The following is a 16,902-nucleotide window of genomic DNA, read 5'->3' as shown; positions in this document are numbered from 1 at the left end:
TTACGTGGCCTAGGGACAGAAAACACATCAGATGATTATATCACACCTTCACAGGCTCCTGATAGTGTAGAAAGTATGTTTGAATATAACCACCTTGTTTCTGGAAAATTCAGTACTGCTAATAACTTTATTTACCCACACTACTGCCCAAATATACTTCTATCTGCAACCAACTTTTGTATGATTAACTTTGTGCAGCTTTTTCCTGACAGTGTTACATATGCAAAGCTGATCCTGTCAGAATCTTGCATCAACAATTTTGTTAAACTGCTCTTTCTTTTGATTTTTACATTATATTGCACTGTCAGTCTTTAACACATGAATGACATTCAATGACACTGATGTCTGATGGCATTTATATCTACATTTTGACAGGAGGATGTTCTTATGGTCGATTCAGATGCACAATGAGAAAAAATGAGAAAGAAATATAGAAAGAGCACATTAACTGCTCAGGAGTTAGAAATAGCTATGTTTGCCTGCAGACATATGTTTAATCTTTTATGTTTCTGTTACGCAGAGCAGGATGCGGGAACGAGTTGCGGAACACAGAACACATGTTTATTAAAACACAATAACGAATACGTGGCATCATGGTTCAAACATCAACAACATTCACACTTAAACACGAGACTTATATACACACACACTAACGAAACGCAACAAGAAGCAGGTGTGAAACACAGGGAGGGCGTGGCCATATGGACGAACGAGCACACACACACACACACACACACACACACACAGGGAGACATTTGGGAGGAGGAGCAGTACCGTGACAGAGCCCCTACCCAACTGCATGAATCCTGGCGCGCCAGCCTATCAGGCTACAGCCCCAAAACCAATGCCAAATGGCATGGCTGGAGGACCAAGCGACCTGACATGTGCTAGCTTGAGCAGGACAGAGGGGAGGAAGACAGGGACCAGGACAACAACAGACACAGGGACGTACACACTGATGGGCACAGGTACAGACGCAAAGGGGGACAAAGCAACTGGCACAGTAATCAAGACAGGGATAGGTACAGTGATTGGGACAGGTATATGAACAAGACTATATAAAGAACTATTAAACAGTCTGGGGAAGGTAGCAGGAGACCCAGCCAGTCCTCCTATCATTGGTTGCGTCGGAGTCCACCCTGGCTGGACGGGACCCTCCTTCACCAGCTTGTGTGGTGGCGGCGGCTCCGGCTTCGGCACACGCATATACAGAGATGCACCAGCTGATTTGTCCATCTCAGGTGCAGGCACTGGTGACGCTGCCCTCTTGCCTTTATGAGGCTTAGGGGTAGGCGCTTGAGCTCTGGGACTGTGAGCCTTCGCGGAGGGAGTGTCCTCATTGGATGATGACGCCTCCCTGCAAGCCCCACTGAGCAGCCTACTTCTTCCGGAGCGGTGCCTGCTGGACGGAGCCTTGGGTGGTACCTTGGGCGCCGGAGGTCCTTCATTCTCGGAATCCGCCGCCGCGGTGTCCATCACCGAGGGAGAATCCCTGCGGAGTTATATTTTAGTTTGAGCCTCCTGCTCTTCCACTGTATTACTGTATACATGCTGTTGTACCTTTATGTAATATTTCAATTGTAGTAGTTTTTTAGAGGCCCATCATACAACCAAAGTGTAAAAACTCGACCATCATTGCTGTTACCTTATAAGCTCATAGCAGCACAGCACTCACTACCATAGCATGATTATTGCAGTCTCATTGTCCGCAGTGGTCCTGTGGTCACAGACTAGGCAATGGCAAAAGGATTAAAACAATATCTATCTATATATAACAGCTAAGGTGTTTACACCACCAGAGGGCGATGTAGAGTCTATGCCACATTCCACCCTAAAAGCACTTTGGTAGATTTCTGCTAAATGCCATACATGTAGATGCAAATATAATGGAACGACAACAACAAAAAAGCTTAATAGAGAAATTCTAAAAACATATTTGGATTCAGCATACAGAAATTCTTACAAACAGGTTTTTCTTTGCTCTGGGTCTTTGTCCTACTTAGTTCATGTGTTATGTTTAACCTACATAAGGTTTTTCATATCGGCTAAACATTGTGTATATGACATAACACACAAGCATCACACTGAAATTGGTAATCACTTTGTGATTAGTACAGTTTCTGGGAATATTGCTAGCTCTTGCCAAATGTCACTTTCTAGACATTTTACTTTTCATATTTATACTTTTCATATTTACATTGCAATAAGGTAACCAATTAGTCAGACTGGCTGGCTATGTAGCTATGCTTCATTGCCCAGCTAAAAACTGCACCTGTATGTGGTCAAAAGAAATATCAATATGTAAAATTAATAATAAACCTTAATTTTTATAACCTCAAAACCTTTAGAATCTTGAAAATATGCCATAATATAGGGCATGCCTTCCTGCACGCCATGAGTTCAGTTCAGCTGCTGCATTTATTTTTCTACTGATTGTAGTAGAAAAATATTTCTTAGAATATAATTTATATCTAACCACATTTTACTTTTTTATCAATAATTAATAATGCACATATTAGGAGAGCAAACTGATTTCACAGTTCGTGTGATCTATGAATCTCACAGAAAAGTATATATTGCAAGCTACTTTTCATAAATGTAGTAATTTGAGTCCCACGCCAGAAAATGTTCGCTGTTCATTATGTAGGTCAACTGAAGCAAAGCAGAGGTACTCAGTGAGCATCTTTTTGGAATTCACTAACCATCCCACACTTGACAGCTTGTGGCAAAATGTACAAAATGTAGTTTTGTAATAAATGTATTTGCTATTTTTTTACTTCTCTTCATACAGCATAGAATCTCAGCAGACTGTGGCAGTTGTCCATCATAAAGTTAATGAGAGGACACAATATATATATATATATATATTGTGTCCTCTCATTAACTTTATCGTTGTTATTACATGGTGTTAATAAAATGTTATTACATTGTTATCGCTATATGTAATTACAATGTGCTGATACTAAAAAGGCCACTTTAATACAATTTATCAGTCCAAGTTAAATATTTAGATGTTTGACGATCAGTAAGTTAGCGACTAAAATAACAACAGCAACATAAAAAGTATTTACATGTACATGCATATGCAGAGTAACTGTTTACAGTAGAGCTGTATGGGCCCTGTCTCATTCAACTATTCACTGATCTGATACATTGGACAATGAAATCCACACAGACTGTGTGAAATATGCTTTTATTAATTCCAAATATGTCAGTGTGCATTTATATTTGTTTTTAGTGCAAATTCCCTCTAAAAAGATTGAAATGAAAGAAAGAAAAATGTTAAAAATTATGGATTATATAGCTACATATTTAGACATTTACAAAGCTGTTACTTCAGATGGAGGACAACATGGTGCATCTGAATCAATAAGAACATTTTGTTTTAGGTAAAAGCGGGATTCTATCTGAAAATCAGCTAGAAGTGACATTTGCCCATGCTGTTCAAGAGATAAGTAGCCTAGCAACATAAGTCTCTGAGGTCTAAATTGTTTGTCCCGTGATTATACAGGTTTGAAAATGGTGACTGGGTATTTGGCAATAAAATGGATTTGTGCACCTAATGATTGAATGGGGACTGCCCATCATGAAGCAAGGTAAATAAAATTGTCTTTATTAAGTTGTAATGTGTAGCTAAATATGTATTATTGAAAGAGAGACTGAATTATTAATATAGCCACAACAATTTACTATATTTTAGGAGCACAGAAACGCAAACCCCTTACCTTACATATATTGGTGATAAATTACATATTAACCAGAATGAGATGTTAGTTATTTTCAGTGTGTATGCTAATGGATAAATTGTATGTTAGTGGATGGGTTGAACAACAAAATAGTTGCTCATATTACAATGCCTGTGGAATTCAGGTCAGTATCATCTCAGCTAATAAGGTACTATACTACTAACCTGAGACCAAGTTTCAAACATGTTTAGGAATGTGGAATCATGTGAGGATGGAAAAGGGCCAGGTAGTTTGGCCTTGGGCCCACAATATAGAAGCACATCATTACAATTCTGTAATGAAATAACATCTAGTTTAAGGATGTGAAACAGTAATTAGAGGGTTCTGTTTATGGGAAGGCATTTAATAAACCAGACATGAATTGTAACACTAGTTGCTTTAATCACAAACTAGTTATTTTAATCATTCATAATTGTGCAATAATCTTTTATTCATTACAAAGTTTTTACTCACAAGGCTATCATCAAGACAAATCAAAGCATCTATTGCTCACATTTACAGGATTCAGTAGTGAATCAAACATTTAACACTAGTGATTCTGTTGTAGGCCTCTACAGAATAATGTGTACATCTTTATACAATACAAGACCAGGATAAAACAGAATAATCTAAATCCTGGTTAATTATGTATAAGAAAGCGATGCAATAATGTTAGGAGCATGGTGCTAATAACACCAAGCTCATGGGTTTGATTCTCAGGGAGCACACATTCTGTAATACTGATAAATGTATAAATTCCTCTTGATTAGAGTGTCTACTATAAAATACAAAGTGCTAAACAATTAAGCAAGCACAGAAGCTAGAAATGGGCTGTAAATAAACCATAGAATGAATTCACTTACACATGCTACCAAATTCAACATTATGTATGTAATATATGCATATAAAAGGGTTAATATAAGTATTTCTAGGATGCTTCCATGCTTAGAAATGATTTTAGGGGTACTGCAGGACCATTGAACCATTATATACTATCACTAATCACTGTTTGAGTTTCAAGACATGAAATGTAATTTCCTGAGCATAAGCAACCTCATTCATGAGGTCTTCGCTGTCTGAAGCCTTTCCTTTGTGTCGTACAGTTTATCATACTCTGTAAGTAAAAGAGTACACCAATGTAGATTTGCAAGGTGATGTCACAAAATATTGTATTGGATAACATTCCGGTATGTTCCTATTACTGTATATTCCTATTACTGGATGACTAGCAATGCAACAAAACACATAGTTAAAGAGAAGGTATAATATGGTTATATATTTTTTAACATACATTATTGATTATTATTAGATCTGGTGAATGTCAAGAGTCTTCAAAACACACACAGAGCACATGTCTATAATGTTTTAGATTGGTCTGCATTCTCTTAGCACACATTAAGAAAAATCCTGTGATTTATTAGCGGGCCTATTGGCGTATTGATGCCTTCTGGGATGTCAGCACTGGAAAGGCCAATATTGTGACAATACCAAACCATTACAATAATGTTGTGCAGCTATATTCAAATGCACCATATTCCAAAGATCACTTTGAAGGACCCACACTGATATTGCATTTTCTGTTGTTCAGTAAGTGGTGATCCCCCTAAACACCCAGAACAATCTTCTAAATTTACATCAGCATTATAATTACACATTATCATTAAGTGTCAGACGCTACATAGAGGCCAGTCCATCTTTAATTAACAATACGCAGTGAAGTTGGAATGTGCAAGTAAAGAGAAAACAAACCTGTTATAATGGGCTCCACCTAAACTGCATCTGTATTCTCACCTGTACCACCTCCTGAGTCCTGTCCAGGGGAGATGACATCATCATAGTCCTCTGGAGTGAGAGCCACACCAGCACATGTAAACAAGTTTTAATGGCAATGAGCAACAAGTCTGACATTATAAATGTGTTGATTCTTGTGCTTAGAATTCCTTTATTATTTTAAGAGAAACCAACCTGTTGTAACATCTGAGTTTGGTGCAAGAGTAACGGCATCATCATAAATCTCTACCACATCCTCTATCAAAATGTAAGATAAATGCCATCAGACATCAGTGTCATTGAGTGTCATTCATGTGTTAAAGACTGATGGTGCAATATAATGTTAAAATCAAAAGAAAGAACAGTTTAACAATAATTGTTGATGCAAGATTCTGACAGGATTAGCTTTGCATATGCTACACTGTCAGGACAAAGCTGCACAAAGTTAAAATCATACAAAAGTTGGCTGCAGATAGAAGTTGCCTATTTGGGCAGTAGTGTGGATAAATTAAGTTATTAGCAGTACTGTATTTTCCAGAAGCAAATTCGAGATATTCAAACATACTTTCTACACCATCAGGAGCCTGTGAAGGTGTGATATCATAATCATCTGATGTTTTTTCTGTCCCTAGGCCACGTAAATCAAATACAATGATCTGACACAGTAATTTCTGTAATCATCTCTTTAATTTTAATGAAGTGACAAATTTAACAAACTTACTTGTCAGGCCACTACTGGTAACAGCATCATCATAATACTCAGTCTTTTCTTCATTGACATATTTTGCTGAAAAATAATTTTAAAAGTTATATGTTTACAACAATACAGCATTGACTGTGAAAGTACAACATTATTAATTAATAATTCTGTTACAAAGAATTATTAAACTGCCATCTAGTTTAAGGATGTGGAACAGTCATTAGTTGGCTGTCTTTATGGGGAGGCCAGTAATAAATTGTGGTAATAACTGACCACAAGAACCTCCAATACCTTCAAACAGCCAGACAACTTAACTCCAACCAAGCCAGGTGGTCTGTTTTTCCTTCAGGTTCAATATTACCATCACTTATCAAGCTGCATTGAAGGATACCAAAGCAGATGCCTTGTCAAGGCAGCCACACCCACTAGCCAGAAACACATCCTATTTCCTTCCTGTTTCCTGGGGGGGGGGGGCATCAGATGGGACCTGGACAGAGTTATTCTGCTGGCAAACCCTCACCAAGCTGTCCGGATCACCAGTTGTATGTACCACCTAAGTGCCACTATATTCTCATCATATGGGCCCTTAACTCACTAGGAACGGGCCATCCAGGCTCAACACGAACAGAAAAGTTGCTTGCCGCCAGATAATCATGGCTTTCAATGCAGCAAGATATCATCAGCCATGCAGCCTCCTGTACAATTGGTGCTAGAAGCAAGACCCCTTACACACCCCCTGCAAGCAAGCTGCTGCCTCTGCCTGTACCTGATAGGCCATGGTCTTACATATTATTTGACTTTGTCACCAATCTCTAAGTTTCAGATGGTAACACCACCATTATTTCCAGTGCCAATCTCTTTTCTAAAATGGTCCATTTCATCCCTCTTCCAGTTCTCTGTACAGCTCTACAGATGGCCAACCTCCTCTTCCAACATGTCTTTCATCAGTTCAGACTGCAGGAGGACATAGTGTCAGACTGAGGGGTACAATTTATATTGCGAGTCTGGCAGGAGCTTTTGGACAAACTCAGTGTCACAGTGAGACTGACCTCTGAATACCACCTGCAGGCTACTGGTGGGGCAGTTAAACCAGGATTTAGGGAAGTTCTTGTGACTATACTACCAAGAACATCCTGAGACATGGAGTGCTTTCCTGCCCTAGGCTGAACATTCCCAGAAATCGATACATCACTACTCCACAGGGCTCACTCCATTTGAGTGCATCCTGGGGTTTCAGCCACTTCTGTACCCCTGGAACTTGTTGACATTACAGTTTTCGGTAGTGCTGCACAGGCTACAGGAGAGCCAGAGGGTAAGGGAGGAGACATATTACTGCCTTCATCATAGTGGCATTCAAGAGAAATGCTGATCAGCGACAATGTCACTGCAGACAGATTCAGTACATGGTGGACTGGTAGGGCATGTGCCTAAAGAAAGCAGTTGGATACTAGCTAGATTTTCGACACCGTACTAGTCAACGTTTTCCATCATGCACATCCCACTTGTTGCCCTTGCTGTGCCTGCACCTGGGTTTTGATGGGCCCTTCAGGGGTTGGGCGGTACTGTCATGCCCTGGCCAATATCCAGCCACCAATCACATAGCACCAATCACTCAAATGTCAATCACACTCGACTTCAACCCCTACTCTCAATCACCTGTATATTATATCACATCCTGTACCTATTCCTTGCTTATTCCTCTTCCTATTTAATCTCCACAGACATTGGAGTTTAGTGCTTTGCAATGAATGTTTGGTATTCATTTACATCAACATTATCATTACACTACAATACATAATTAATAATAAGCAGTGCAGCTGGAATGTGCAAGTAAAGAGAAAATATAAACCTGTTATAATGGGCTCTACCTAAACTGCCAATGTATTCTCACCTGTACCACCTCCTGAGTCCTGTCCAGGGGAGATGACATCATCATAGTCCTCTGGAATAAGAGCTACATCAGCACACGTAAACAACTTTTAATGCTAAAGAGCAACAAGTCTGACATTATTCATGTGTTGATTCTGAGAATGTCTTTATCACTTTAAGAGAAACCAACCTGTTGTAACATGAGAGTTTGGTTGAAGACTTAGAGCATCATCATAAATCTCTACCATACCCTCTATCAAAATGTAGCAATAAATGCCATCACACATCAGTGACATTGAGTGTCATTAATGTGTTTAAAACTGAGTGCAAAATAATATTAAAATCAAGTAAAGTTTAACAAAAATAGTTGATGCAAAATTCTCACAGGGTCACAGGTGAAGTCAAACAAAAGTTGACTGCATATTGCAGTTACCTATTTGGACAGGAGTGTCACTGAAGTTATGAGCAGAGCTATATTTTCCAGAAGAGAGGTGGTTATATTCAAACATACTTGCTGCACTATCAGGAGTCTGCGCAGGTCTGACGTCATCATAATTCTCCCGTGTCTTTTTTGTCTCTGTGTCACCTAAATCAAATAAAATGAGCTGAGATTGTAATTTCAGTCATCATCTCTATAATTTTAGTGAAAAGATGAATGATTAAACCAACTTACTTGTCAGACCACTACTGGTAACAGCATCATCATAATACTCAGTCTTTTCTTCATTGACATATTTTGCTGTAACCGAAAGAAAAGTGAATTTGTTGTAAAGTATATTAAGATATATGTTGCATCCAAAGAGAATTGTCTATGAGAACAATCACCAAAACTCTACAAGGTAACACATCCACAAGGTACCACATCTGGCACCCACAACACACTAACTAAGGAGTTTTTAAAAAGTTGTATGTTTACGACAAAACAGCATTGATTGGAAGTATAAGATTATTAAAGAACACTATGATTTCTTTCATTTCTAATATTTCTCTGTGAGATGTAATCCCACCCTTACCTGAGAGAAGCTCTTTACCAACATCTTCATAACCAGAATGCTGAGCTTCTGAGTTGATATATTCTGTCAGAAGAGAACAGAGCAATCATGAAACATGCTTGAAACAGGAACTTATGAGTATCTTCCTTCAGGGATAATAATGAGTTGTGAGAAAAACAGAATATTTGTCCAGTTGACTGCCATGCTTCCATACAATACAAATACAATAATCCAGGGGTGACATTAGACCAAAATTAATGGAGCATGTGCCCCACTGAAATGTTTCCATGCCCCACTATAATCACTGGTAAAAGCCACTGAGCTAAAAGTCAGTACAAAATCCATAATGCTTTACATTTTAACCTTGTTGAGTAGAACTATACCATATAAATTCACTACAGGGACTACATGTCCCATAATGACCCAGTATCTTTCCAAACGCTTGAGCAGCTAATAATAATAGTGATGCAAGACCAGAAGACAAGGTAATGATCATTTAAAATCTACTCACATATAACCATTTCACTTACCAAAAAACACATATTGAACCATTAAAATGAAGGCACTGGTTAAGTTAACAAGGGGGCACTGCTAACTAGATAACACAAACTTATAAAATGAGAAATATAACCAGTAAACTATTCATTTTGCACATTTGTGCTATTTAGTTAGCATGAACTGGTGATGCAAAAACAAAATCACAATTCACATGTAGTTTTATCTCTCAAAGGAAACATTTCATAAGATTAACTGCTGAGAACATGTGAAAATAGTATTAACATGAAATGTAAGTTCTTAACCCCTTACCTCTTCCTATTGCTCTTTCTATGTATCTCTGCTTCTCTCACACACTCAAGCCAACTCAAACAATCATGCACACACTCACCTTATCTCTCTTTCCCCTTCTTGTTATTTATTTCACTCTCTGTCTCTCTCCCTCACACATAGTAACACACTCAAGCATACACTTGAGACAAAAAGCAAAAGGTGTAAGCATAAATTTCTCCAAAACTTAAAAGAATTACACACTCCAACTTTGCCTAACCAGACACTTCTCAGCAGTATTCCCACAATTACCACTTGCCCTCTCAACTATATAGTTCTTTAAATATATTACTTTACATCACATTTACATATTCAGGATGTAAAAAAAAGGGCCTAGAGATAAACAACTAGAAAGGCACCCAAGTAAACAAAGAAAAGACAGAGGGGATTACATTTGCCCATTAACAGCAATGACTGACTTGAGGTCAGTTCTCATCTTTACACCAGAGCCTTGAAGACTAAAGACAAAGTCAGAAATCAGAATGTTGATTCTTATCAGAACTTCAGCAGTTACATCAAATCATTAACAAAGAACAACTGTTAACTATCTAAAGAATATATCAAAGGGTAAAGATTTCATGTCTAAGCAGGGCATAGAGAAACTAATACATGCCTTTTTCTCATACATTTACATTTATGGCATTTAGCAGACGCTCTTATCCAGAGCGACTTACAAAAGTGCTTTGTCATAGAATATCCTAGTACAGTACAGTAGGATAGAGTCTAACATACCAATGAAGTATGTCTTGTCCTACAGACAAGATTACTGCACTAGTCTTAATACGGGCCAAGTTTATAATGAAACCATTACAGATTATTCAAAAGGCAGCTGCCAGAAATCTTACCAAAACAAATAGAGTTGAGCACATTGATTCCAGTTTTCACATTCTTTCCACTACCAATTCATTTCAAAGTTCTTCATTTTTGGTACTTCTATATATAATTATATACAAACAATTGTATATAAATCACTGAATGGCCTAGAACCAAAATACATCTCTGATCTACTGGAAGAGTACAAACCCAATAGACCAGTCAGGCTAGTGCTGCCTAGAATCAGAACCAAATATGGTGAGGCAACTTTTAGACAGTATGATGCTAAAAGCAATCACAACCTTCTTAATGTTAGATATACCCCAAATGTCACTGTTTTTAAGTCTAAATTGACAATGTTCTTGTTTTCTTGTGCCTTTATCTTTTATCTTCTAATTTGACTTTATTTTAACTCTACTTCTATTTTTTTGAAAAGCCCTTTCTGAGGTGACAGATCTCAGTCTTTATTATTTAAAACTTTTTTTCCCACTCAATGTTTCTATAAATTTGAGCAAAGTACTTTGAATTCCTATTGTGCATGAAAGGTACTACATATTAAAACTTGCCTTGCCTTATAGTGATAAGGCAGACATTTATCATGATACTGTTCAGATCTCTTAATGTAGTGAGCAGCAAGATGTGAAATGTCATAAGGTATGAAAAGAGTGCGATACAGTCACACAGCTTCAAAATAACAAATATAACACACAAGCTCTCTCATTTTTCTCTCACTTTGTAATGGTTATTTTTTTTTAAATCTTTGTGTCATACACACTAGGATTGCCTGCAATATTACCCTTCCATATTACTCACCCTTTTGAGCTGAGATGGGAGTTCTTTCATTGGTGATTCTGTGGTCAATCTCCTCATAGATTACTTCAGGCAAAGTCTTACACCTCCTCTTAGAGAGCACTGGGTGTGAAGACATGTGCAAACATGGCTTCAGCAAATTAATGACAGACTGAAGGATTAAAAGATGTCTATGATATAAGATGTGTAAAACTGTAGATTATATGTGAATGTGCCCGACCTTTCCTGAGCACTCTGTTCTGGTAAACCAGCCCAGAGAGAAACACTAAGGCCAGGAAGAGCAGCACTCCCAGTACCAGCAGGACCACTGAAGAGGTAACTGGTTGAGGTAGAGGTCGACTGGTTGTTATCATCTCAGATTTACCAACTGGAAAGGAAATTGCAAAATAGAACATGTATAAACAGTATTTTTTATTTGAACATTTTAAAAAAAATGAGGCAGAGGAATAAAAAGAGGACCTGAGATGGAGTTGGTGGTTACTTTGCTTGTAATCACAGGGGTCAGGGAGATGTCTAGAAATAGAGAACCAAATCAGTTAGGTGGACACAGAACTCACACAAACATACAAAATCAAAGCCATAATTAGTTTTATTCTCTAACTGACCCTAGCAAGTATATGTCTGTTATATAATTTAATTTACATTTCTTTCTAGACATTTTTGATATTATTATTATTGTTGTTGTTATTGATGTTGACACTCATAATGATGATAACGATTTACCTGAAAAATCCAGCATTTCTCAGGTTATTAAAAAAATTTATCATTGTCACTGATGTACATGAATGTCAATATTTAATTTTGAGGTTGCCAGTTCTGGTAAGCCAAAAAGCAATTCATGAATAATGAAGCTGCGGATGACATTTATATTTGTTCATTTTTTGATCAGATTTGACTGTATACTAATGCTACCTCAGTGTATAAGGACGTGTATTTTCAGGGCTATACATTTGTTAGGAGGGAAAAACTTAATTACTAGTTTCTTCTCATTTCTTTAACTGTTATCTCACTTCTTTTCACCTCTTCCTCATGACTTAGCTCCTCCCTCTGGGGACATGACAAAATGATGCAAGGATAAGATGTGAGGACAGAGGGATCAGTGACAAAACTTCCACCCAGAGTCCTTGCTTACTGAAGCACAAGTTTAAAGCAACATGACTAACTGATGATGTGCTGCACAGGTTTATCCCTCATCACCAGGTTCAACACCCAGAGATGCATAACAAGGTGTAATTAGACTACAAACTAAAAAAACATCAAAACATTGCAAGCACAATTTCTATTTTTCAGCTACTGAATTTGTCAAAGTAGTTATTTATTGAATCCAAAACCCTGTCTGAGGTATCCTCTGACCTGCACAAGTGACGCCAGCATCCTCTTTGTGGGAGCAATCAGTGTGGTTCTTCAGTGAATAACTGCAGTCCCACAGGTGAATCTCTTCCCCTCTGCACTCCACTCTGTTCAACCAGATCACCCCTTCACCAGCACCAAAGGCAGCACTCCCATTAGCACTCAGTGCCTTCCCACAGCCCAGCTGCCTGCAGACCACCTCAGCATCCCTGATGTCCCACTGATCATCACAGATGGAGCCCCACGCAGCGTTATGGTAAACCTCCAGCCTCCCAGAGCAGCTTCCCTCTGGTCCACTCAGCCTGAGAGGCAGCGGAACTATACCACAGACATATGACATGAGGAGAAAATACTGCACAGGACAGTTAGGGTAGTAACATAACTGTCTGGGTTCAACAGATACCACATTTCTTGTCAGCTTTGATTGTGTGAAGTATTGATGTTGAGTAATCCATTAAAATTTATAATGACTAGAGTAAGATATTGGAAGAATTTTGATTCATGCTCTCATTAATTAATGCATCCTTACCTGAGCACTGTCTTTGATGGGGAAATGAAGAGCATTTCACATGTTTTTGTAATTGTTTCTGCACTCCTGTGAGTATGGGAATATAAATTATGATTGCAGATTTAACATTCATGAGCATTTAATTCTTAACTTCTCAGCTACTTGATATCTGCAAGAATATTTACATGCAGGGAGAATCTGCCTACCTGAACAGGTAATGTGAGCCACCTCCTTGTCATTATCACACTTATTGTGCCCCCAGGGGTCAGATGGGCAGTGCCATAGAGTGGAGTCATGTTTCCTACATTTCACCTGATCCAGCCAGTTAGGAGATGATTGCACTCTTGCTCTGGCCCCAGACTCCCTGCCTGTTTTCCCACAGTTCAGCTCTTGACAGATCAAACTTGCTGTTTCCTCATTCATCCCATTCACACACACATTCCCCCAGGTTCCATTGTAGAACACTTCCAGATTCCCTTTACACCCCTCAGTGAGTCTAATCTCTTTAAACTCTGGTGAGAGAAAATATGCAGGCAACTATTTTGTCAATCTTTCTATGATTCTTAAATGTTTCTACATGAGAGCTCACTCTACCCACAGTATAAATGCACAGTTGCCATCAGTGTCTGTTAATTACCGTTATTTATGTTTCTTTAAACCCATATGAAACTTAGCTTTCTTAACACAAACAAAACTTAAATAGCCTAAAAGCAAATTACAATGAGCATTATTAAATATGATACTGCTTTGGTGCCAGTTTGGGATTCTCTTCTATCAGAATCTATTAGATATAATTATTGTATGCTCAATGTCATTAGAGTTTTACATTTGGACACTTGCCTTTGAACTGTGCAAATGTGTTAGATTTTATGTTATCACTATACACTTTAAACAACAAAATACAAGTAAATCAAATTCAAGAACAGCTGCAGTCAGCATACTTCAACCTGAGCACACGACCCCTATATCCTCCTTGTGTCTGCAGTCATGCTTTCCCCCAGATTGATACCTGCAGTTCCACAGGGACGTCTCGTTCCCTCACACTGCACCTCATTCAGCCATATGGGCCCGGTTCCTGGACCAAACCAGGCTGGTACGTAGGCACTGAGGGCCACTCCACACTGCAGCTGCCTGCACACCACCTGGGCATCCTCAATATCCCATGAGTCATCACACACTGTCCCCCATGATCCACTGAGGAAAACCTCCAGCCTTCCTGCACAGTCTACCCCAGAGCCAACCAGCCTGATGGAGGAATGGGCTGAAACACACACACACACACACACACACACACACACACACACACACACACCTTAATTGTCCAAAACATTTCAGACAGTTTAAACTCTGGTTTTGATTTACATAGAATTGTTCCACCAAAATAAGCACATGAGGTTATTATTTTTGTTAATGTGACATAAAGGTCATGAATCCTCACACAACTGGTGTAGATTTTAGAGTAGAATAGGCAAGCATGTTATTAATTTTGTTAACAATTACCAGTTTTTAGGTTAATGTAACACTTACCAGAGCAGGTGATTGACAGCTGTTCCATGGAGCTGCAGGAGAGGTTGAGGAGGTTTGCACTGCTGCAGTTCCCCAGATGAAGCTTCACTCCCAGAACAATTGAAACCCTCACACACATGTGGCTGTGTTGATCAGGACTGGATGGAGAGGAGCTGGAGAAGTTCAGCACAGAGCCACAGCCCAGCTGTCTGCACACCACAGAGGCTTCAGATACACTCCAGGAGTCCAGGAGACTCTCCTCCAGCACGGCTGAAGTAAACCTCCCACCTGCCCCTTCACACTCACTCCCTCCAGACACCGCACTTGCCCCTCATGAAAGGCCTGAGAGGAACCTGAATGGGAATATAATTAAACATGTAAATTAATAAGCTTATTTTAGCATGCAAAACATCACTAATTTCACTAATGTGGTGAACATGAATGGAAGAGCTCACCATTGCAGATGACTCCAGCAGCCTGTTTATGAGAGCATTCTGCTCGACTCCATGATGAGATGGGGCATTCTGATAGGTGCGTCTCGTTGCCATGACAATCAAACACATCAGCCAGATGTCGCCACTCCCCTCCCCAAACCAGTCCGCCTGCCAACAATGCCACAGCACTCCCACACTTCAGCTGTCCACAGAGGACACTGGCAGCCTTTCATATCCCAGCTAGCCCTACAAACTGAGCCCCATTCATTGAGGTACTGGAGCTCCACTCGACCAGAACAGGAGTCCCAGCCATTCACCAGTTGTGCTGCTGTGTGACCTGTAAAACATAGAACTGATTACAGATATGTAAAATGAAAAGAACAAAGCTTATCTTAGTATTTCATAGTTACAATATATTTATGGCAAAAAAATGGCAAAGACTTAACCTGAACATATTAGTCCCACATCACTGTAATGGGAGCAGTTCTGTTTGACTGAAGATGTTGGACAGAGAGCAGAAACCTCAGATTCATTGCCTCTACACTGAAGTTCATCTGTCCACACCAGACCCTCCCCTTTGCCAAAGCAGCTGCTCCAGCACCTTCATAGGATGCCCACATCCCAGCTCTCTACAAACAACCTCTGCATCTTGTTGGTCAAAGTCAGTATCACACACTGTGGCCCAGGTCTTCCTATGAAACACCTCTACTCTCCCAGAGCACAAGTGAGGACCTTCGATAAGTCTGGGAATTTTGTGGCCTATGTGTGAAGTAACATCATTAATACCATGGACTACACATAAAATAATGGATTGGACTACAAACATTCAGTTACTTAAAACAGACTAAGATAATTAAATTCAGGAGTATCTGATGTGTATCTATCTAGAATTAAACTAAATAATTAAATTCATACTTTTAGATTAATATATAAGTTAATAAATCACAGACTTCTATAAAGTTAATTCTATAAACAGAGAAATGAGAAATATTGATGTTCAGTGTTATTAACCACCTGATTATTGGTGTAAGCATGAATGAAACATACTGAGCAGATTGCTTCGGCGTCATCATTATGTTTACATTTATGTTCACCCCAACCCAATGATCCACAGTGTTTCACTGTAGACTCAGATCCAGTGCAGTCCACAGGACTCATCCAAATTGGTCCTGATCCTGGTATGTTACCTGCTGTAATACTCATTAACTCTCCACAGCCAGCTCTCTACACACCACTACTGCAGCTAATGGATTTTCCACCCTCAGCACACACTGTCCCCACTGTCCTCTATGAAAAACCTCCCCTCTCCCAGCACAGCGACTTCCACCGTCCGCCAGCCTCACACTGCCTGTGTATGACCAAGAAGAAGAAAATGATTAGAGTAACAAAGAGAGACAGACAGAGATAGATAATCTCAAACAACACACAAATAAAGTCAGGGAAATGCAAGATAAACTGTTAATGACGCATTTCTCACCAGCACACAACAGACCCACATCGTTGTCATGGGAGCAACTGTCTTTGAGTGAAGATGATGTTGGACATGAGTAAATATCAGATTCGTTGCCTCTGCACTGAAGCTCCTCTGTCCACACCTGGC

At 39.1% G+C, this 16,902-nt stretch overlaps 1 pseudogene; it reads right to left on the bottom strand.

Annotated features, from left to right (window-relative positions):
• Window positions 1–4,169: 4,169 nt before the first annotated feature.
• LOC118241649 lies at window positions 4,170–14,924 on the bottom strand (annotated as a pseudogene).
• Window positions 14,925–16,902: the final 1,978 nt, after the last annotated feature.

The sequence above is a fragment of the Electrophorus electricus genome, chromosome 7, assembly GCF_013358815.1.
Source record: "Electrophorus electricus isolate fEleEle1 chromosome 7, fEleEle1.pri, whole genome shotgun sequence".
In the NCBI taxonomy this organism is placed as follows: domain Eukaryota; kingdom Metazoa; phylum Chordata; class Actinopteri; order Gymnotiformes; family Gymnotidae; genus Electrophorus; species Electrophorus electricus.
The sequence above is the reverse complement of the archived record's forward strand: the minus strand, read 5'-3'. Positions and strand labels throughout refer to the sequence as shown.